At 42.7% G+C, this 25,064-nt stretch overlaps 1 pseudogene; it reads right to left on the bottom strand.

Moving 5' to 3' along the window:
* The window catches only part of LOC147459774 (uncharacterized), a 92,411-nt pseudogene extending 67,836 nt beyond the window's left edge, over nt 1-24,575 (bottom strand).
* Nucleotides 24,576-25,064: the final 489 nt, after the last annotated feature.

The raw sequence follows: 25,064 nt of genomic DNA, 5'->3' as shown, positions 1-25,064 counted from the left end.
GGTTTTACCCGCTATATTTTAAATTTCATTTTGGCGGGAAACTTTGAATTTAAATAAACTAGCCGTTTTGCCTGTTTGAATTCAAAAGATGTCCTTTGATTACTTTCTTAACATAAAAGGTTTGGCTTCCTTAAACGGCCAAATAAAGAGGCCCTCATAGACTTCCTAATGTTCCAACAGGCATGACTAAAAAGTCTTGAGCTAGAACCCATTGTCATAATTAACAGAAGTGTGCCAAATTCCAAAAACCACAGTTTTTTTCTTGTTGACACCCTTGACTTGGATAATACTTTTAGATAGAAGTGGCTTCCCTAACTGACACCACACCCCATATGATAGCAGATTATATTTAGCACCCGTGTCTAATAAGGCGTTATATAGCATTTTTCCATAGGTGTTGTTTAGCTCCATAGGGTATCGTAGAGGTGCGTGAGAGTCCAATCAATCCTCGTCGGTTTCAACGTGGAATGCATGTGTAACTCCAAGGTTAGCCTCTCGTTTTTGTCTTATGCGTTGTTGTCGCTCCTTAGCCTCAGCTTGAGCTTGTATCTTCTTCAATTCTATTTGTGTCTTGGCTGCCTTTTTTGTATGGATGGCATGTAGCTCCTCTTGGCTTAAAGGATCATAGTATCTTTTAAATATGCTCCCATTGAGGAATCCAATAGTTTCAAGTCCATCAAGAGTCTCCACATGAATGGTTCCTTATGGGGTGATCTCACATACTCTATATGGTCATTTTCCCGCATATTTCAACTTATTCTTTTCGTTACGCACTCCATACGTAAGGACTTTATCACCAACATTGATATCTTTGTTCTTTAGATGACTATCAAACCATTTCTTCCTCATATCTTTCTCCACAAGTGCATTTTGCACAGCTAATTGCCTCTATTCATCTAGACTTTCAAGGATATATAATCGCTCAACTAAGGGGTTACCATCCCAACCTTCTTGAGAAGCGACTCGAAGACTAAAAACAACAAACTCCCATGGCATAACCGCTTCTTGGCCATACACCATCTTAAACGGTGTGCAGTTTAATGACAACTTTGTATGCAGCACGATAAGCCCATAGAGCTCACGTAAGCTTTAAATCCCAATGTATACGATGAGCCTCAAGTGTATTTGTCAAAATGGAGATGGGAGTTTTGTTGGTACTCTCAGCTTGGCCATTTGTTTGTGGATAATAAGGTGAGGACTTATCGTGAGCTATCATAAAGTTGGTAGTGAGCTCTTTTATTACTCCATTTATAAAATGAGTACCATTTTCACTCACAATCTCAAAGGGACAACCAAATCTTGTAATAATGTTCTCAAGGAGAAACTTGGCAATTGACCTCGCATCGGCCTTACGTGTCGCCCTGGCTTCCGTCCACTTTGTCACATAATCAGTGGCAACGATAATATATCGAGATTGAGTGCTACGAGCTACCGGACTAATTGGGCCTACAAAGTCCAAACCCCGTTTTTTCAAATGGTTGAGTCACTTTAACAGGATGTAAGGGCATCTTATCCTTTCGTTGTGTAATCTTGTAACGTTGGCATTCATCACATCCTTTTGCAAAAAGTGATGCATCCTTGAATAAGGTAGGCCACCAATAGCCTGATTGCAACACCTTTTTAGCTGTTAGTTCCCTGAGAAATGTCCTCCGCCTATACCCATGTGGACTTATTGCAGTATGTATAAATACTCATCCTCACGGGCACAAAGTCTAAGAATATCATCCTTCCCTAGCCTATAGAGAGTTCCTGTAATGAGAGAGTAAGGTTCACATTCTCTTAGCAGTTTTTGAGCTATGTCCTTATGCAGCTCTTTGGGTGGAAAATCATTAACTAGAAAGTTCACAATTTTCTCACTCCATTCAGGTATGGTTTCGACTAGGAATAGAGAAGTATGGGGCAACTCATCATTGACTCTAGCAGGGGCTTCACCATTGGGTATGCGAGACAAATGATCCGTCATGACATGTCTTTTACCAGGTCTCACCACAATGATCAAATCAAACTCAAGGAGAATTAACAACCATCGTGTAATTCTTCCCGTGGAACAAGTTTTATTTACTAGATACAACAAGGCTTGATGATCAACATAGAACACAAACTTGTTGTCCAGAAGGTAGTAGCGAAATTTCTTCACTGCATAAATCATACATAAACCTTCTCACTCTGTAGTGGTGTAGTATCTCTCGGCATCATTCAATTGACGACTTGCAAAGCTAATGGGGTAGTCCAGTTTATGTTCTCCTGGTTGAGCTAGAACACACCCAATAGCAAAGTTTGATGCATCAATATGCACATGAAAAATTACATTCCAATCGGGCACTCGTAGAATAGGAGCGCTAGTCAAGGTCTTTTTCAATGACTCATAAGCATGGTCACACTCCGCAGTCCATTGGAACTCAATAAGAAGCTTGTACAAAGGACGAGCTATCTCGGCAAAGTTTAAAATAAACCGTCGATAATAATCAACATGACCCATGAACCTTTGAACTCCTTTATAGTTTGTAGGTGGTGACAATTCAGCAATGGCTTTAATTTTTCTCTCATCTGTGGAAATCCCATTTTTGGACACAATATGCCCTAAAATGACTCCATGTTTAACCCAAAAATGGCATTTGAAAGGGTTTAAGGAGATGCGATACAATGCACTTCTCAAACACTTTTCGTAAGCATGATAGATGTTGTTTCCAAGAGGAATAAACACAAAGGTCATCTAAGAAAGCTTCGCAAAACTCCTTCAAATATTCTCTAAAAGCAGTGTTTATTAATCTTTGAAAGGTAGCAGGGGCATTGGTTAAGCCAAAAGCCATAACACGAAATGCAAACACTCCAAATTCGGTTTTTAGCTTGGTCCTCCAGCGCAATTGTGATTTGATTGTAGCCAGAGTACCCATCTAAAAAGCTATAAGCTTCCTTCCCTGCAACTCTTTCAAGCACATGTTCTGAATATGGAAAGGGGTCCCTCCTAGTCGCGGCATTGACCTTCTTGAGATCCACGCACACTCTGAGTTTCCCATTCATTTTTGGCACAATCACTATTGGAGACACCCATTCTGAGTGCTCAATAGGGTATATGAATCTGCATTCCACAAGCTTTTCAATCTCTTCTTGAAGGATCTTTTCATATTTAGGATCCATTAGGTAGGGTCGTTGCTGAACTGGTTTAGCCATGCTATTCATGGGGATTGTGTGTTGCACCACGGAAGGTGGAACAACTTTCATATCATGATATGTCCAGGCAAATATATCCCTGAATTCCTTGATAAATTCTTTAAGTACACACTCCTCAGTCTCTGTCAGATCTTGGGCAATGAAAACAGGTTTGGACTCTTCTCCTGGGTCTGCTAGCTCTATTTCCTTAACTATCATTGGACCATCATAGACTCCATTGCTTCCATTGATAGGTTTTCTTTGAGCCTTTTTATACACAACCTTACGTTCCTCTGTGGTGTAGGATTTGAAATGTTCAGGTACAGGGTGTGTAGGATTTGAAATGTTCAAGTGTAGGGTGTAAGTCTGTGGGGTCTTGTTGTTCTGTGGACTGTGATTTCACTTCGGATTCCTTTTGTTGTTAAGCTAACTCCCGATTTTATCATCTCCTTACGATACGGCTCAACTTTGGCTTCTCTATAGCCTCTAGTTATGTGATGTCAATGGGTTGTGGACTACACCACATAACACTTTGAAGGTATTCACCCCAATTATCTACCAACTTCCGATGAGCATCACATGCCCCTATATAATTAAGCCATTCTGCAGTAGATTTCTTTTCATTTATTCTAGCATGCACATTTGCTCGATATCGTCTCCTCTTATATCTCTTACTCTTCTTGTCTAATTTTTTATTACAACCGATCTCTAGTGAAGAGTCACTAGATGAATCGCTTCTTATGTCTTCTGCTCCCTTGGATAGATTGTCATCTCGGGTACCACTAGGCCCTGAATGGTTTGTCCCCACATTTGCACTAAGATTTAACTTAGATTCTTTGTCCTCATAGTCAATTTCAATTGATGATTTTGACCCCAAATCGTGTGGGCTATATTCTTGTGAGGTGCTACCGGTTCCAATGCCAGTCAAACCTTCATCTTGTACGTCATCAGAAGCTATATGTATTGCTTCTAGCATATTAAGGGTACGAGTGATGGCATTTCATCCCCCTCAGGTGTTACCTAGGTCTTCCCCCTATTTCCCCAAGTGTCTATGGTTGCTGCTAGGTGGACCCAATCCACATTGTCCGACTCAGTCATCCCAGGTAGTACGTCCATATAAGGAGAATCTTCCTCAACATCAGTGTCCGCTTTACACGTGTAACAATATCGCAATGGGGCCAAGTGAATTGTGGTGTCAGATCTATGATCAATTATAAAACTGTTTCCTAGAGGATGTGCTCGACCAGTTACAAGATCCACTCGAATGATAGAATCTTGGAACTGCAAGTAGACATGGTTTTTAGACCAATCATGCACCATTTTTGCTTCCCTCATGAAAGGACGTCCTCAGATCATCTCCGATGCCATAGTGTGTTTGAAGAAATCCATAACAATGAAGGTAATCCTTATTTTATGTTCAAAGACCATGATCTTGAGATCTTTTAGCATCCCGATAGGTTTAACAATAGACCCATTGGCCATCTTCACTACTATGGTTGTGGTCGCAAGGTGAGGTCTTCCCATAGTTTCCCATCAATTTTTAGTCACAATGCTAACCCCAGCGCCACCATCAAGGATTCCCTTCACAGTTAATCCCTTAGTAGTGATTGGTATGGTCGCATTGGATTCATCACCCTCAAAGTATTGTCCCAACTTGTTAACAGGTATTTCTATAACAAGGTTCTCATCTAGGTTGGGTTGTGGATCTAAGTGTTCCTCCTCTATTGGCATCTCCCCAACTCCATCCATCTGTGTAAATTGTGGTAGCCCAAACTTTAGTTCTCCATTGAGGAAGGCTAGAAGAGTTGAGACTAGCTCAGGGTCTTTATATAGTTTGGATATGATGGTGGTTCTAACTTCTGAAGACATGAAATCCATCAATTTGGCAATGTTTAACAGAACCTTTTGGGCTTTAGTCCCTTGACATGGGAAATATGGGATCTCCATTTCTTCTATAGGATCAGGTAGTCCCTCTGTAAACATTCTTTCCATCAAGAAGTGAGTACGCTATGGGTCTATGGACTTGGTGAGGTTGTTGTTGCGTAGAGAACACGGTGTGTGAGGACCCCACCCCGCCGTATCAACCAACGGATTTGATGGTGAACCTGGTGGCCAGTAGATCTATTGCGGAAGAAAACAGAATGGTTCAGGGTTCGACTAGCGGACGATCTCTTATCACAAAGTGAATCGAGTTCGAGCCTACTAGCAGGGAGATCTAGCTCCACCTCGCAGGGGAAGCGTATTTAAACTATCTAGCAATCCTAAGACCCACCTTCCAAGAGGAGAGAAACCCCGAGTGCCTTTTTTCCCATGTTTCAGAGGCACGTACTCTCAAGATTTCACCGCTCTAGGTGCAATGAGTATTACTAATATCGAAGTAAGCATTATGGGGACAGAGAGTTCCCAACCAATCGGGACCACCCATCTCGTAGGCATTGGCAACCTGAGCCAAGCCCCCACTTTCCACCCCCATACTCATACTTCCTTGTGTGACTTAATTACTACCACAAAGGTTGTTCAACATAAACATTCCTTGTTTTAATTCCGAAGCACATTGTTCGTTAAGACAGTCCTTCAACCAGTATTGCAAACAACACCAAGACAGTATTCTAGTAAAAATTCTACTCAAACTTATACATTAAAATTCCAATGTCCTCGAAGTACAACATCCCCCCTCCAACGAGAGTTCACTCCTCCCGTTGTCGCCTAGCTTCCCATACAACTAGGTATGTCCACCGCATAGAAAGCACGTCATGGACACTCCCATCGCATAGAAAGCAAGACGTGGGTTCCGACCGCATAGAAAGCAAGTCGTGGATATCCACCGCATAGAAAGCAAGTCGTGGATTCAAGAGTCCTTAACGAGGAACTCTGCCCCCTGTGATCAGTAGGGGGGTCAGGACTGATTCAACATTGGAAATAAAATGAACATGTCGAGCTAAATTTTCCCTAGCAGACATTCTTTCCTATTGCAACCAGCATACCCATCAATCATTTCCTTCCTACTTTAGAACCTAATGTACGATGAATTCAATGCCGAGGTTTCCGTCGGATTTCTCCAACATGTTTGGGGATATGTTCATTCCTAACTAAACGTGTGCAACGTTATATTAAACAACTTGAATGAAATTATGACCTACCTCTTCCATTTCTTCGTCGATGGCCCGTGAGATGGCCGGTAATTGTTCGTCCATGGGAGCTTTTCCCTTCCCGTTCACCTTGCTCGTTCCTGCCTCGTGGTCGTGGGCTCCACCAAAGCGAGTCCTCTTAACCGGGGCCATTTTAAGCTCACTACTTTAAATAATTAACTTGCAGAAAAGAGCTAATGTCCGCAAGCGTCATAACAAGCCAAATGATGGATTGGCAACATCAAACACTGCCTGCTACATGAGAGATTTAGATTTTTCCATATAGCAATCATTATGGATGATGCATATTCCTATGGGAACCTGCTCTAAAGATAATTACTCGACTTCCGTGATTAAGAATAGTAGGATTTCACTGATGGAATTATTAGAGAGATGAATTAAGTATGATTAATCTCTTTCCCAGCAATTAGAGGGTGCAGAATCACCGCATGCATAGGTGTGAGAAAAACCACCTCTTAGAGACTTAATGACAGATTAATCTTACCTTAATTATATCTTAATGCATAACAGAAATGAATCTAAATCAGCTACAATATTAATGCGTGATAGAAAGAGTGATTCTCATCAATCTACACAATTACTACCTTATCGACTAATTTCTATGCCGCCTAGAGAGAGAAAATTCTAATAATTATACACTAATCATTAATCGAGAATGATGAATGGCTGATAATTCAGCTATGGAATGATGATTACATAATAGAATTTGGTTAAAGAGAATTTAGAAAGTAATTATAGAGAATTACGACTAGGAGTAAGTATAATAGACGAAGAATTTAGATGGTAGAGAAAGGAATTTACAAATAGCATTAATTAAACCGTGGTTACCGTGATTAAGGGCTGATAATTTCTCGATTTTATGATCTAATCGAGCTTCTTGAGATGAGAATTCGGCAACACCTTCCTCCTTGCTTCTCCTTCAAAAGGTGTGTGAACGCTGCGGCAGCACCTTCCCAGTGTGTGTAGGTGTGTGTGTATGCACTGTGTGTGTGTGTGTATGAGCATAAGTGTGTGTGTGTGTGTGTGTGTGTGTGTGTGTGTGTGTGTGTGTGTGTGTGTGTGTGTGTGTGCAGGTCTTTAAATAGGCTCCTACAGTCTGAAAATCGAGCATCCTTGGTTAATGCAACTGCAGGAGCACTCAGTCTCTGCATTGGCAAGTCCAGTTCCCCTACCCACCAAGTGTCAGGTTGGCTTGGTTAACTGGCTCTGAGACTTAGTTACTGGCTTAGAAACTCTCCCAAGACTCCCACAAGGCAAGAGGGCGCCCCCTAGCTGCTAAAGCTGCTCTGGAGTGGCCTGGAACCTGTTCCCACAGAGTCCCGGGTCCTCGGTACCTCCCAGGACAATTTTTAGGAAAATTGGTTCTAGGCTAAAACGGGTCATACGAGTCGGATTTCGATGCCGAAAATTGCTATACAAAGCTCTAACTAAGACGTACTGGCCCGAGTACCTGCCATATTCAGCAGCCCCCGGAGTCAGAAATTGCATTTTTTCAAATTCGGGGTACTGGTGCAGTTTTTCGAGACGATCAAAACTGGACGGATCGGGTGACCAAAAACTTGCTATTTTTGGAATTTTTTTACAAAAATTATTTTAATTCACATTTCGAAGCTTTAAAACATTCTAAACATCATGGCACTGACAGAATTTGAAAAACTGCTAAAAATAGTAACTTTTTCCATTATGTTCATTTCATGGTACAATAGTGCTCTTTTGATCGGGGTTAGAGACCTTACAACCTCCCCAACGTGAAAAATTTGAGATGTCCTCATCTCAAGACTGTGTTTGGGTAATCTTTTATGAGTGTTGGTTCGTCCTCCCGAGTTGCATCTTCTTCAGGGTAATCCTTCCACTTTACCAGATGCTCCGTGATAGTTCTGTTGCGTAACTTCCTTTCCCTTGTTTCCAGTACGTAGTCAGGTTGGAGCTCGAGAACTCCTTGTGCTAGCATGACTATCTGATCAGAGTCCAAGAATTGATCAGGGTTATGAGTATAGGGTTTGAGTAAGCTGACGTGGAATACATCATGAACCTTCAAGTTTGCAGGTAACTTTAGCTTGTAGACTTGGTCACTTACAACCTTAACGATCTCGAATGGTCCACAATACCTTGGGCTTAGCTTCTTATATATGCCTAGCGATAAGTTGCTTTTCTTTGGTTGGACTCGCAGAAAAACCTTATCCCCTTCTTTGAAAGTTATTTCTGAACGGTTCTTATCTGCATAGTGCTTCTGTCTATCCTAAGTGGCCTGAATGTCCTCGCGAATAGCTCTAGTCTGTGCTTCCATATCTTCTAACATCTTTCTAGAGGCTTCTACCCTGATGGTTGGACCTGAGAAGTTCAGTGGTGCTAAGCACTCCTGTCCATAAAGAGCTTTGAAAGGTGACATTCCAATGCTTCTTTGTTTGGCAGAATTATAAGCATACTCCACCAAAGGTAGATACTGTAACCACTTCTTTGGCTCTTGCAAACAATAGGCTCTGAGAATATCCTCGATGACTTGATTAACTCTTTCAGTTTGCCCATCTTTCTGCGGATGATACGCTGTACTGAAGGCTAATTGTGACCCAATAGATTGGAAAAGAGAAGTCCAAAATTTTGATGTAAACTTGACATCTCTATCACTGACGATACGCTTGGGCAGACCATGTAGCCTAAAAATCTCCTTGATGAATACCTGACTAACATCTGCAGCAGTAAAGGTTATCTTTACGGGTACTAGATGAGCCACTTTTGTGAGCATATCAACAACCATGAAAACATAATCATAACCTCCTGTAGAAGGTAATCCTGTAACAAAATCCATACTGATGCATTCCCATTTCATCTAGGGTATGTCAAGAGGTTGAAGTTGCCCTGGTAACTTGATTCTTTCGGCCTTTATTCGCTGACAAGAAAGACACTGCCTCACATAGCGAAGTATGTCTCCTTTCATTCCAGTCCAAAAATAACTCCTCTTGACAGCATGAAGAGTCTTAGCATAGCCTGGATGTCCGGATGTAGGGCTATCGTGTGCTTCATACAAAATGGCCTTCTTTACGGCTGGATCTCTGGGTACACAGAGTCTATGTCTGTAGTAAAGACATCCTCCCATAAGAGAGTAATCTTTATCTTCAGGCATCTTATTCTGTTGGACTAGAGATACTATATGCTGGTGTTCTGGATCTACTAAAGATGCTTCTTTGATTCTATCCCAGATAGGGTTACTTGGAATAGAGATAGCTTCGAGAAAGGATTTTTGGCTAAGACTATCTGCAACTGCATTTTTCTTTCCTGGTATATAATTTATGTCAAGGTCATATTCCTGTAATAGCTCTATCCATCGTCGTTGTCGCATATTGAGAATAGGTTGAGTAAAAATCCATTTTAAGCTCTTGTGGTCAGTCACCAGCTGAAACTTGCGTCCGAGAAGATAATGTCTCCATAACTTCAACGCATGAATAACTGCTAAAAGTTCCAAATCATGAGTAGGATAATTCTTCTCATGATCTCTCAGATTTCGCGAAGTATAAGCCACTGGTCTTCCTTCTTGAGTAAGAACTCCACCTAGAGCAAATTTGCTAGCATCGGTTGCTACTTCAAATTCCTTACTGAAATCTGGAAGCTTTAAAATAGGAGCTAAGACCAAGAACTCTTTTAGTTTAGCAAAGCTAGACTCGTGCTCGGTCTTCCATTCGATCCTCATCCCTTTCTTTAGGAGTTCCGTCAAAGGTGCAGCAATACGTGCATAGTCCTTGACAAAAATCCTGTACCATCCCGTCCTCTTACTTCGCTGATGGTGGATGGTTGAGGCCAATCAACGATGTCCTTGACCTTGTCTGGGTCCACTGAAATCCCCTCAGCTGATATGACAAATCCAAGATAGTTGACTTTTGGTGAGCAAAAAGTGCACTTGCTCTCTTTAGCGTAAAGTTGGTGTTTTCGAAGAAGATCAAGTGCTTTGCGAACATGTTCTTCGTGATCTGCCTCGTTCTTAGAGTAGATCAGAATGTCATCAAAGAAAACCAAGACAAAATCATCCAGGTAAGGTCTGAAAATATCCTGCATAAGTCGATTGAAGCTTGCAGGAGCATTTGTTAGACCAAAAGACATTACTGTGAACTCGTAGTGCCCGTACCTAGTGTTGAAAGCTGTCTTTGGAATATCTAATTCTTTGATTCTGATTTGGTAATATCCTGACCTTAGATCAATCTTTGTAAACATTTTGGCGCCGTGGAGTCTGTCCAAAAGTTCGTCAATCCTTGGAATTGGATACTTGTTCTTGACAGTTACCTGGTTCAGTCCCCGGTAGTCTATGCATAGCCTTAAGGTCCCATCCTTCTTTTTCTGAAAAAGAACTGGAGCACCCCAAGGAGAAGTATTGGGTCGAATGAATCATTGCTCAATGAGTTGTCTAAGTTGTTCCTTGAGTTCGATAGCCTCTGGAAGTGACATTTTATAAGGTCTTTTAGAGATAGGTTCACATCCAGGGATAGTCTCGATCTCATGATCTACCTCTCTGTGCGGCGGAAGATTCGTAAGGTCTTCAGGGAATACATCATCATACTCTCTCAACCATTTTGGTCGAAGTGAGGTATCTGATTGGCCCACCTTGTTGAGTTTTACTGCATAAATTTGCTGACCCTTCCTTAGTCCTTTCAAAAGTCTACTAGCCTTAACTAGAGTAGCCTTAGGTCTGCCATTTTCCCCCTGGATTAAGGCTTCATTACCCAAGTTATCTGTAAAGGTAAAATTCCCTTGTGCACAATGTATGTGGGCCCTATTTTGCTTTAGCCAGTCCATCCCTAGTATCCCATCAAAGAATCCTAAGGGTAGGTTTCGAAATTGGGCAGAACTTGGGTGTCCCCCTAAATCAAAATCGATTTTTCCTACAGAATGTTGAGATACTACTTCCTTGCCATTTGCTAACTCTACAACTAGCTTGCTTGTTGGGTACTTATCTAGCTTAAGGTTCCTCATGCATCTGGGAGAAAGAAATGAAAGAGTACTACCACAATCTATAAGGAAGTTAACTTGTTCACCTCTGAGAGATCCTGGCGTATAAATGACTGCGTATTGCTCGCAACCATTGGGATTGTCAATTGCAGCATGTAGGTTTACTCTCTCCACTGCTTCGTCACCCACAGTTGGTTGTACCATTGCGGAATTCACTCTGGCGGTGGCTCCACGCCCTCGCCCTCTGTCCATCCTTCCACGTCCTCCTCTTCCATTAGCTTGGCCATGCCCACGGGTATTCAAGGGTATGGCATTGGCATTGGTTGCCTGAATGTTCCTGGGGCAATTGGATCTGTAAAGCCCATGCTCGCCGCAGCCATAGCATCGGACATCAGGGAACTCCATGGTTGTGGTGGTAGCCACAATAGGGCACTGGTTATACGCTTGGTTGGATGGTCTATTATCCCAAGCAGTTGTCCTTGCCCTCTTTGCCCAATGATTCCTCCTATTCTGATTAGCCCTTTGTACTTCAAGAGCTAGAGGGGCCCTTAACAAGGCATCCTGTAGCGTCGTCGGCCTGAGAGCTTCCAACCGAGTATTCAGGGGATCGATTAGTCCTTGGCAGAACCTTGCCACCTATTGTTCCAAAGGTCATCTTAGGAGCATATCTCCGAAGAGTGACAAACTTTGCATAGTATTCTTCGACATATGAATTCAGTTGCCGAAGTGAAAAGAATTCATTCATCCTCAAGGTTCTATAGGCAGGTGGTAAATAACGTCCCATTATTGCAGTTTTGATGTCTTCCCAGGATTGGGAAGATCCCTTAATATCCATGTCCTTGCAATGTTGCTTCCATATCTTGGCATCGCCAGTCAAGCAGAACATCGCAAGCATGGTCTGATTTACGGGTTGGGTCCCCGTAGCTTCAAAGTAATCGTCCATGGCTTCCATCCATACTTCCGCATCTCTCTCCACATTTGCCCCCTCGGGCTTGCTTAAGGAGGAGCTTTTTCTCTTGCTCTACCGAGTACAGAGCAACACGCGGTACCTACATGGATTATACAAATTCTTGATACATTACTTGGATTTCAAAATAGATATGAGACTTTAAATAAAATTCAAGATTCTACTTTATCAAGAGACAGAGATTCAGAGACAAAACGCACTTTATTGATGAAATTTATTACAATTGAAACCCCTCAAGGTTTAGGATAACTGATGATCAGCTTATTACATAGCTTTATGGATTGCGTATAAAATACGCCTAGGAGATGGTATTCACATGATGCACTACTTCATTCGTGTAACAGTTTCTATACTCATTCTTGAGTGGATAATAAACTAAGATATCAAGCCGGAGTTCCGCTTTCAGTAATCCAAAGGTTTTGACTCGGTTCGCTGGGATCACGTTGGTGACCTTCTCCAAGAGCCAGTCGTTGATGGTTTGATTGGAGTTGTCTGAAACAGTCTGGTCCAATCATGTAGGCACCAAGTAGAATATCTCTATGACCCTCAACTCTTCTCCCCAACGTATCTTCTTCAAATCGGTAGCCAGGCATCCTAGCTTCCGAGCGTTGATGTAGTAAACCCCTCCTGGAAATGTCCAATCAAGTTCCCATCCTCTATCAATGCGAGTGGAGTGTGGCGTATAAGCCTTCAACAGTATCTCCATGACATCTCGCCTGAACTGGTAAACTGGGGATCTTCGAGCTTGCTCATAAATAAGCTCAAACACTTGGAACTTCCGATATTCGAGCACGGGGTCTTCCTGCAACACCAATGCAAGGAATTCGGATCAACTACCTATATACTTTCAGTTCCTTTTAAATGTTCAAACAATACGACTTTATTTCCTAGCCTAACCTAGGCTCTGATACCAGGTGTGAGGTCCCAGCCCCGCCGTATCAACTAGCGGATTTGATGGTGAACCTGGTGGCCACTAGATCTATTGCGGAAGCAAACAGAATGGTTCAGGGTTCGACTAGCGGACGATCTCTCATCACAAAGTGAATCGAGTTCGAGCCTACTAGCAGGGAGATCTAGCTCCACCTCGCAGGGGAAGCGTATTTAAACTATCTAGCAATCCTAAGACCCACCTTCCAAGAGGAGAGAAACCCCGAGTGCCTTTTTTCCCATGTTTCAGAGGCACGTACTCTCAAGATTTCACCGCTCTAGGTGCAATGAGTATTACTAATATCGAAGTAAGCATTATGGGGACAGAGAGTTCCCAACCAATCGGGACCACCCATCTCGTAGGCATTGGCAACCTGAGCCAAGCCCCCACTTTCCACCGCCATACTCATACTTCCTTGTGTGACCTAATTACTACCACAAAGTTTGTTCAACATAAACATTCCTTGTTTTAATTCCAAAGCACATTGTTCGTTAAGACAGGCCTTCAACCAGTATTGCAAACAACACCAAGACAGTATTCTAGTAAAAATTCTACTCAAACTTATACATTAAAATTCCAATGTCCTCGAAGTACAACATCCCCCCTCCAACGAGAGTTCACTCCTCCCGTTGTCGCCTAGCTGCCCATACAACTAGGTATGTCCACCGCATAGAAAGCACGTCATGGACACTCCCATCGCATAGAAAGCAAGATGTGGGTTCCGACCGCATAGAAAGCAAGTCGTGGGTATCCACCGCATAGAAAGCAAGTCGTGGATTCAAGAGTCCTTAACGAGGAACTCTGCCCCCTGTGATCAGTAGGGGGGTCAGGACTGATTCAACATTGGAAATAAAATGAACATGTCGAGCTAAATTTTCCCTAGCAGACATTCTTTCCTATTGCAACCAGCATACCCATCAATCATTTCCTTCCTACTTTAGAACTTAATGTACGATGAATTCAATGCCGAGGTTTCCGTCGGATTTCTCCAACATGTTTGGGGATATGTTCATTCCTAACTAAACGTGTGCAACGTTATATTAAACAACTTCAATGAAATTATGACCTACCTCTTCCATTTCTTCGTCGATGGCCCGTGAGATGGCCGGTAATTGTTCGTCCATGGGAGCTTTTCCCTTCCCGTTCACCTTGCTCGTTCCTGCCTCGTGGTCGTGGGCTCCACCAAAGCGAGTCCTCTTAACCGGGGCCATTTTAAGCTCACTACTTTAAATAATTAACTTGGAGAAAAGAGCTAATGTCCGCAAGCATCATAACAAGCCAAATGATAGATTAGCAACATCAAACAATGCCTGCTACATGAGAGGTTTAGATTTTTCCATATAGCAATCATTATGGATGATGCATATTCCTATGGGAACCTGCTCTAAAGATAATTACTCGACTTACGCGATTATGAATAGTAGGATTTCACTGATGGAATTATTAGAGAGATGAATTAAGTATGATTAATCTCTTTCCTAGAAATTAGAGGGTGCAGAATCACCGCATGCATAGGTGTGAGAAAAACCACCTCTTAGAGACTTAATGACAGATTAATCTTACCTTAATTATATCTTAATGCATAATAGAAATGAATCTAAATCAGCTACAATATTAATGCATGATAGAAAGAGTGATTCTCATCAATCTACACAATTACTACCTTATTGACTAATTTCTATGCCGCCTAGAGAGAGAAAATTCTAATAATTATACACTAATCATTAATCGAGAATGATGAATGGCTGATAATTCAGCTATGCAATGATGATTACATAATAGAATTTGGTTAAAGAGAATTTAGAAAGTAATTATAGAGAATTACGACTAGGAATAAGTATAATAGACGAGGAATTTAGATGGTAGAGAAAGGAATTTACAAATAGCATTAATTAAACCGTGGTTACCGTGATTAAGGGCTGATAATTTCTCGATTTTTTGATCTAATCGAGCTTCTTGAGATGAGAATTCGGCAGCACCTTCCTCCTTGCTTCTCCTTCAAAAGGTGTGTGAACCGGCAACACCTTCCCAGTGTGTGTAGGTGTGTGTATGCATTGTGTGTGTGTGTGTGTGTGTGTATGAGCATAAGTGTGTGTGTGTGTGTGTGTGTGTGTGTGTGTGTGTGCAGGTCTTTAAATAGGCTCCTACAATCTGAAAATCGAGCATCCTTGCTAAATGCAACTGCAGGAGCACTCAGTCTTTGCATTGGCAAGTCCAGTTCCCCTACCCACCAAGTGTCAGGTTGGCTTGGTTAACTGGCTCTGAGACTTAGTTTTTGGCTTAGAAACTCTCCCAAGACTCCCATAAGGCAAGAGGGCGCCCCCTAGCTGCTAAAGCTGGTCTGGAGTGGCTTGGAACCTGTTCCCACATAGTCCCGGGCCCCCGGTACGTCCCCGGACAATTTTTAGGAAAATTGGTTCTAGGCTAAAACGGGTCATACAAGTCGGATTTCGATGCCGAAAATTGCTATACGAAGCTCTAACTAAGACGTACTGGCCCGAGTACCTGCCATATTTAGCAGCCCCCGGGGTGCGAAATTGCATTTTTCCAAATTCGAGGTACGGGTGCAGTTTTTCAAGACGATCAAAACTGGACGGGTCGGGTGACCAAAAACTTGCTATTTTTGGATTTTTTTTACAAAAAATATTTTAATTCACATTTCAAAGCTTTAAAACATTCTAAACATCATGGCACTGACAGAATTTGGAAAACTGCTAAAAATAGTAACTTTTTCCATTATGTTCATTTCATGGTACAATGGTGCTCTTTTGATCGGGGTCAGAGACCTTACACGGTGTCTGTTATCTGGATCTGCCTAGGTGCTGGTTCTAGATCCCTTTGGGTATCTTCTACCAAACTCCTTGATCGCTTGACTCTCTCGATCTCCTCTGTATGGTTTGGATAAGTTCATATCTTCTTCTTGGATCCTGGCCATTGTGGCTCATGAAGATCTTCCTTATTGGTTTCTATCTTAGTGGTCGTTTTGGTCTCCATGGTTTCACCTAAATCAGAATCCTCTTCAACATCGTTCATATATACGAGGTCGTCACAAGTCCCTATGTTGGTCTTTGAACTGGGGTCTGACTTGCTACTTTTTGCGATCTCTTCCTTTGTGTTTTCTTCTTTTTCTAACATTGGACAATTGATGCCGTGTCTCTTTACTCAAGAATATAATTATGTTTTTGGAGCATCGATCGTGTGAGTACGTTTACTGGTACCACAAGTGTACTTTGTTATGGCTCCTCGGTAACCTCAATCAAGTTTAATGGCGTGATCTTTGGTGCATTTTGATTATTTGGACATTGGGGAATCAAATGATCTATGCCACATCGATTACACATGAGTATCGGCATTGTAGACGTGCTCGCTTGATTGGTTTGCATTAGTGTGGTGTTCTTTTGTAGCCTAATAGGACACTCGGCCACACGATGTGAACCTCCACACTCATAGAATTGAAGAGGTGGTCTCTTCAGTGTAATTGATATTTTGGTATGTTGCAGCAAGAACAGCTACTTGATAGATAGGTTTGACTTGTCCCAAAAATTCCTCCATGTAGTATTGTGGACTTTCTTCAAGTGCATCCATCCCATAGACAATATTAGGATCTATATCTTCCTTACAGCCTTCCAAACAAGAAATAGATGACTCACAACCCACTTGATTCACAGAAGTGATTCACGAATGTGGTGGTTGTGGTCCTAGCATTGGAGGTGGTAAGGGTGTTGTTTGAACAATATTTTGGGCCCTAGGGACCATGTGTTGTGATGTTTGTTCAAGAGGTGGGGCCGGCATCAATGTAGGCACTCGAGGTGTGTCTGTCCATGCTAAGGTTAGTCTATTGGCTATCGCGCGCTTAAATATTACGCAATCCTTAGCTTGATGACCATACCTCCCATAGGCATTGCAGTTCCCATTGAATTTTACTCTAAAAGTAGGGCATTCACTGGTACTATCCGGTCCATAGCATACTGAGCGCCATTGTTGCTCCCTTCTTGGATATATATGATTGTTTTGTGGAGCACGATGGTCTATAAGACTCTCTTGAATAGCCTTGGTGAGATCCTGCTAAAGTCATCTCACATATCTTTGGCTCCTTAGCAATAGGCTTTAGGGTCATTGGTTGATGCCCTGATGCTTGCGAGCTAATAGATTTAGGCTCAGCATACACTCTTTCTCCTTGAATCATTAAATTATCCTCCAATTGGATCGCATTGGTGGTGACTGCTTCCCAAGTGGTGATACCTCTAATGACTAGGCCTTTGTAGATATCCTCATGTCGTAATTCCCTAATGAATCTATCAAGCAATTGATTATTGTTGAAGCGCTCATTTGGATTACAATGAGGATTCAAATGCTTCAAGCAACTAATAAAGTCTCTCACCGACTCTCTTTCCTCTCGTTGGGCTTTCTGGAGCTGAGAGGCTACACCCCAAAGCACTCCCTCTCGTTTGTATTCTTTTAAGAACAGTCTCCTAAGAGTAGGGTTAATCGTTTTTTATTCCACCCTTAGGGTTCTATACCAATCCCCAGCCTTCCCACTTAAGGTTAGGCTTAAAGCATTACTCTTATGCAGGTCATTGTGTTCTCCTAGAGAATCGCATATTTGTTCAAACACTTTGATATGCTCTCTCATATCCCCGTATCCACTAACTTTTTGTGTGAGCTTGGCTATTTGTACTGCCTTACTTCTAGGTTCTCTATCAGGCGTGTTACGCATATTCTCAGCAATAGATCGACCGATAGCTTGAGCAAATGTTGCTAAGTCACCTAATTGAGCAGGCACCGTGGGTGAAGGTGCTCCAGAGACTACATGTGGAGTAGGTATTGGCATTGATCTTGGCGCATAGTCTAGGCCCTTGGGTTCCATGTTTGGTATAGTGTTGTGCCATGTGGCAGCCCAAAGTTCATATATGTGGCCCTAGGCATAGCAGACGCCGGATGTGACATGCTAATGCTAGCCGATATAGTCCCATGGAAATAAGAACTTGGGTGTTGTGGTTGTGGAGCATAGGTTGTTGAAACAATGGGAGGGGTAGGAAGTACATGAGTATGAGGACCCATGGGTGTATACGATTCGTACACACTTGTAGATACTGTTGCAGGCATTGAGCTACCATGAAGCGATGCTTTACTAACAAATGAGTTCCATGGCGTCTTTCTTGACATGCCCATCCTTGGGGTAGGCATGGTAGCCGTGGTGTCATCAAGGGAAAGATGAGCTAGACTTGAAAAGGTAAAGCTATCACTTGTGGGCTCAGATTGCACTAAGACCCCTGGTGAAACAACATATGGAGGATCCATCGGACTTACCGAGGGAGTCTCCATTTGCGATAAGGTCAGTTGTTTAGCATTTCCTGTATCCAAGAATCTCATTAGACCCATTGAAGGCATGATTATCCCCTTGTTCTGTCTCTCTAACTCAATGACCCTATGGATGACCTCACAAACTCTTTGTTTTTTATCCTCCACACTAGTAGCACCCATTGTGGATTGTAGGACATCTAACCAACCCACGTGATAGGTGTGACCTGTGTATAGGTTGGTTAGAGTTTCCGTTTGTAGTTCGTACTCCCAGTTCTCATTTGAGAACGCTCCATCTAGGATTGAGGTGCTAGGGGTATCCTTTGAGCTAGATGCAATGTGGCTCTCTATGGGTTGACCCTTAGTGGTCGCTAATTCAGGAGCACTCGATTGTTGTCCTAGCAAGGATATTGACATAGGGGCTTTTTCTTTTAACTCTCTTCTTTGCTCCACCTTACGTAAGCTCTCGATTTCCTTTTTCCTCGATGCCATGATATATCGCTCAACCTCTTGCACTTCGGCAAGGCTTCTACCATCAGGTAATATAACCTCGGAGGGAAATAACTCTGAAGAGTCAGAGGGTGCAGTGAATGGAGTATTCTTGTGCACAAGGCTAAAGGAATAGGGTCTACGTTGGTCATGAATGGCAAAATTACTTCCCCACCCCCCTCATTTACATCATTAGCTCCATGTTTGGAGCGAGTGGCTCTACTAAAGGTTTCCTTCAAGCGGCTAAACACGCTCGGCCCGGACCGTGGCCCATGGCATGCATGTCTTGGCTTGAGCTATCGGGATTAGGCATTGGGAAGCCCTCCATGACGTTGTAGTCAGAGGAAGAGTCACTAGCCACTATGTTTGGGTCTTGGTTTGTACTACCTTGGGTCCCCGCCAAGGGCCCGGAACCTAAGGTAGGTGGATAATGAGAACTAGCGTAAGTCAAAATTCTCTCTAGTTGCTTCATCTCTAGCACACGACCAGACACAAATGCATGTGCCTTTAACACCTTACAAGCGTCAGCGAATAACCTCGAAGGTTAACCGCTTACTTTTTTAGGCGTCCGTTTTCACTCGTTTTTTTAATGATCGGTTTTTTTTATTAAAGTGTGTGATAGCTCAAAACAAGCATATCACTCAGAGGGTCGCGGTGTGCTTTAGAACACAACATTCGGTCACTTGAAGCTCCATTGGTCCTCAAAAAGGTCGATTTTTAGGTACGTGTGATGCTAAAATACGTAATTTTAAAGGGTGACTGAAGCCAGAGCCTGAGCGTGAGCTTGGGCTTGGGTTTAGGCTTGGGTCTAGGAGATATTCCCGATCTCGATCCTACTTTAAAATTAAAAATTTATTATTATTATTATTATTATTTATTTTTCTTTTTGGATAAGGTCGTCGTGGCCGCGCTGTGCGCGCGAGCACACACACACTCTACCTACCTACTTACAGCTAATATAGCTACTATTACACACTAACACACTTCATTAGCTCTAACAGATTTACTTCCTACTTACTGTACTTTACACAGAACTAACATTATGGATCGACAACCTTAATACTAACACCTTATCACAGAGAAAACACAGTACCTTTCAAAACCTCATTAACAAAGAAATACACAGTAGCAAAACAAACTCCTTCTTCTCAACACACTCACCTTCCTTTCCTACCTTTCCTACAATTGAAATTGCACCACAAAGAAGCACAGAGTGTCATTCAAACTTAGTGTATGGGATTCCCCAAAAACGGTGCCAAAAATGTGCGCGTTTGTCGCACATGTCAATGCAATGAACTTGCCAGTACACTGTGTGCGAGCCACAAATGGCTCCAAGCATGCAACTAGCCTAAACTAGTAAGCTCAAACATGATGATGGTGTGTCACTCACCGCTCTTAGCTTGCTGTCGTGGAGGATTCCTCGTCGCGAAGAAGAAAGAGCCGCCACTGTGCTACGCTCAACCGCTTCACCACCGCCGTGCCGTCGTTGCAATGCTCAATCACTCTCTCTCTCTCTCTCTCTCTCTCACGCATACACACACACACACAAGGAGATGGAGAGTGGAGATGGAGCAAGAGCACTCTTCAATTGCACACATGAAAGAATAAGTGAATTTTAGGTTTAGTTGACCTTTATATGAGCTCACCCCATTCACGCTTGGGCACCCATGCTTAGCCAACTAATACCTTGAATGTTCCAGTTAGAGTGCGCCTCTCATCGGCGATCACTCTTACCCTTTTTCAATTGGACCGACAAGCCCGGTACCTGACTCTACCAAATAAATAATACGGTATCTGTCTTAGGTGATAGGAATGTGTGTGAGAGTTAACTCTCTCTCTCTCTCTCTCTCTCTCTCTCTCTCACACACACACACACACACACACACACACACAAACAAACCCTAATGGCTAATTGCATGACACCCCTAATTATTTAAACTCCCAATCCTCTTTCTCTCTCTCATAGACCTTCCAAAATCCCCTTTCCTTTCCACAAAAAATGGACCGGAAGACAACTACATTTTCAAATGTCCTACAATCCCACACATACCCAATTCCAACACACACACACACACACACACACACACACAGATATTAATGCGTGTATTTCCTACCCTACTCCTCACACACGCTTAGCACTCAATCGATGTAAGAGTACTCGCATAAAAACAAGCAAGTAAATTACGCACCTCGTCGTTCTCCCTACGAACTTGGAATTCGTCTCGAAGGCGTGCCGCCTCAAGTGGATCCAAATTTTCCCTCAAGCCGTGCGGAAAACTTGGAATTTTCCCTCAAATCCATGCTTGGTTTCTCATGCTCGGATCTTTGCCTCTTGCTCATCGAGCATTGTCCGTCCCGATCTCGATTGGCGTAACCACAATGGGCTCTTCGCAATCCGAATGCCTGCTTTCCTCATTCTCATCAATAGTCAGAGTTTCCATTTCGTGAGAGCTTTCTCCAAAATGGCTAAATTGATCCTTGGAATTCTCCTTGATGGCCCAACGTTGCTTCCTTCCACAGCAGCCATTATGTATGGCTAAGATGCATGATGCCATAGAGAGAGAGAGAGAGTTTAGGAGGAGCACCCTTTAGTTTTCCCAGTTCACCTTATTGCAATGAACTAGGAGCAGTAGGGCGAGTTAGCAGCGCACGCAAAAGCGGCCCATGCAATGCACTCCAGGCTTTGGGCCTATCTTTAATGCCAAGGGTAAGGTTCCACCACTTTTCCACTTGAACTCGGTGGGCCAGTTAGGTATTTTTTACTCATAGCGACTCAGACAAAAGTGGAAAAATTTCAGGTCATCTCTCCAAGCCAATGTGGATGCCACCTAAGATGCAGAGGCCGATATTTATCTCAGGTCACACTCCACGAAGAAGCCATGGGTGAGGAAAGAGGTGACCACAGTGGTACTGCGGATTATTGTTACATTATCAAATCCTCTTTAGAATTTGTGGGAGAAGAACGGCTATTTTGTGCAGTTTTTCGCCTATGAATCTCACAAAGAAGATGATTTTTGCCCTTGCGGAAGAACTCATTGGTGAATTCCCAGCGGTTGGGGACAACATTGAGGACGCCCTACATAGACGAAATGGCACCTTCTTCTTAGAGAAGTGCTTGAAGATCAGTTAGCAAATCCAGGCTATCGTCCGTCAGATTCCTCTAAAATGCAAAAGCAATTTTACAAACCAAACTCTATCTTTACTTAAGGCAGAAAGTAAAACCAATGCTAAGGCCTACGCCCTTTGGGCATCCCGAAAAGGGACTCATCACTACGTCCTCACCCCTTTGGGATAGGCCAAAAAAATATCTTCCTCCCTCCAGTTGGCTGACATTAGCAAGAAGCAACTAGCCTTTCTATGCCAACACCTAACTAGCAGAGGTGACTAAAAAACTGAGAGAAAATGAGCATTCACTTCATATTTCACAACTCAAGAAATGTTATGATTAGATTTACACACTCTTCATTTAAATAAGTGCCCACTATCTTATTTCAATCAATCAACATTTTTGGCCTATCAAAAAATGATTGAAAATACAACTCTACTTTTTTTTTCTGTTTTAGTCATCACTAAAAAGAGAAGGCATCTCTATAGCCTTTTCCCTTTGGGCAGGCCAAAAAGGAAAACGTTAAGTAAATGGGAAAGGTGAGGATAAATGTCAAATCAAAAGTGCCAACTATCATGCAAACTCAACAATAATTGAGAGCATATCAACATAGGTGGCCGGTAGAATCAATAGTCGCTGTCTTCCAAGGTGCTGCAAGCAACTCACAATTTCACAGCAATATCCACCCACACGAGCTCACACACATCTCTCTCTCTCTCTCTCTCTCTCTCTCTCTCTCTCTCTCTCTCTCTCTCCGCAAAAAATGCACTTTCCACCCTTGCAACCCGTCTTGCCACATCAGTTTTCGAACAAGGCGCTATTAGCAGCTCTCACGCTAGACCAAGAAGGTGTAACCCTTCTACATGTAGACAGCACAAGCACAAGCCCAACTTGGGTTGGACCACTTTCTTCTACTTGAGTGCTCAACATTGGGTTGTGGACGTACAGGGCAGAGAGAGAGATAGAGAGAGAGAGAGAGTGGCATGTCCTCTACACACTCGTTTTCCTTTGTCTGTCTCCCATCTATCTTCGTGTCTCTCTGTCTCTCTCTTCCTCTATTTAGGAAATGGCATCCCTCTCACAACCCTGTCTGTCTGAATCTCAATGCAGCCTAGCGCCTCTCTGTCTCTCTCTCTCTTCGTTCGCTTGGAGATGGCATCTGTCATCACACTCTCTCCCCTTCTCTCTCTCTCTCTCTCTCTCTCTCTCTCTCTCTCTCCACGTGCCAACCTACCCTTTTTTTTCTCTTCCACGTGTTGTCGCGTTCTTTTTTTTCTCCTCCACATGCTATCGCGTTCTTTTTTTCCCTCAAAGCCATAAGAGCATCTGCTTGAGATACCCTCTAATGCAACCCAAAATGGAAATTGGCTAGGCCTACTAGGGCCTTTGCCCCAATCACTAGTTAAACCATAGTAGTAGTACACATATATCTACAACAATCAAGCTCCAAAAGCATGACATTGCAGATGTTGTACCTCTAAAAATAAAAACAAAAAAATCATGTGATCGCCATTGATTGGTAGGGTGAGCTCACATTCAAAACTTGTTTGTTGTTTTTTGCTGACACACCCTCGCTGACACACCCTCAGCACTAAGTAACATCCATATTTAAGAGGGGCAGGCAATGGGATCAAAGGCGGGGAAGCTCACGCACGAAAGCCGAGAAGATCGCAGCCATAAAAATCAAATCAAAAACTAACCTGGACACGCACTAAACTTGGACAGCCTGGGTAATGCATGCTAACTTACAATATAATGTTGTAAAAACAGTTGTGGGTACGCAATGCATGCGCATGTGAGGTAGTGACCCTAAACTCGGACAGCCAGGTCTCGAGTTCAAATCTCCTCGTCATGCCTCGTTTTTCTCGTTGGCCATGTTTAATACGCCTCCCTTTTCTGGCAACACGCCTTGTTTTTCTCACTGGCAGGGTTTAGTGCGCTTCGAGATCTCGCCGCCCCCCCCCCCCCCCCCCCCCCCCGAGCCCCAATTGTTGATCCCATTACCCCTCCCCGCATTAAATATAGGTGTCACTTAGTGTCAAGGCCGGCACACCTTATGCTACTCAAATACTTTCTTGTTACACAAATCATAATTTCTTGTTTTGAAAATTTTTGGGTACAAAAGGGTCCTCTAAGAAGTTGGTGTCATCACACTCCCTAAAAAATGGGCGTCCAGTATTATTTTTATAGATGATCTCCAATTTTTGATGATGTTGGATGTACTTGTCTACGGGAGACAAGGAAGTTGGACAAGACATTCCCTTCTTTCTTATGTAAATTTTGTTAAAATCATGGTAAAGAATGTAGTGGGTCATAGTGCTCATTGAGAAGAACCGGTTCTTTGCTTTGAATCACATGTACACATTATGGGGGGTAGATTAGCGAACTGTTAAATGGCTAATGGAGACCATTGAGAGCGAGTGGACACAAGCTGACAATGAATTGAACTACTTAATTGATCAAGTTGTTTGAAAAATGAATATTGGGCTCCTCTTTTATAGAGGTGATGCTGAAAGTAGGGCTTACCTGCTTGAAGACTTGGATGCCCATGAGTCAAGGGAGTTAATAGTGGAGATAGCTTATGGAATGCAAGCAAGGTTGATATTATCTGTCCAAGGGCCATGACACACATGCAATACAGGGTTTCATATATAGCTAGGGCCAAGGGCTTATATATGGTGTAAAAGCCAATTTTTCAAAAGTTTTTGTAAGTTCATTCTAGATAGTAAGCGTACGACATGACTACCAACCTTACATTCTCAAAATCATAATCAAAATTACATGTTTGTACATGACGGGATCTTTATATCAAAACTGATAGAAAGTACAAAAGTGGGCTCAAAATGTGTAAAATTGTGTTGCTGGGTTAGCCTGCTGCTAACACTCCCACTTAAGCTTGTTGTCTCATAACATATCGTCATCATACCTAGAGGTCTCACCACAATACAATGATGTAATCTAGGCTTGGCATGAGGAATAAGCTCTCCCAATAGTGTTTCAGTACCACTCAATGTATTGCTACCACTAGGAGCATTCCTA

The sequence above is a fragment of the Adiantum capillus-veneris genome, chromosome 4 (assembly GCF_014529385.1).
Source record: "Adiantum capillus-veneris isolate H3 chromosome 4, ASM1452938v2, whole genome shotgun sequence".
NCBI lineage: Eukaryota > Viridiplantae > Streptophyta > Polypodiopsida > Polypodiales > Pteridaceae > Adiantum > Adiantum capillus-veneris.
The sequence above is the reverse complement of the archived record's forward strand: the minus strand, read 5'-3'. Positions and strand labels throughout refer to the sequence as shown.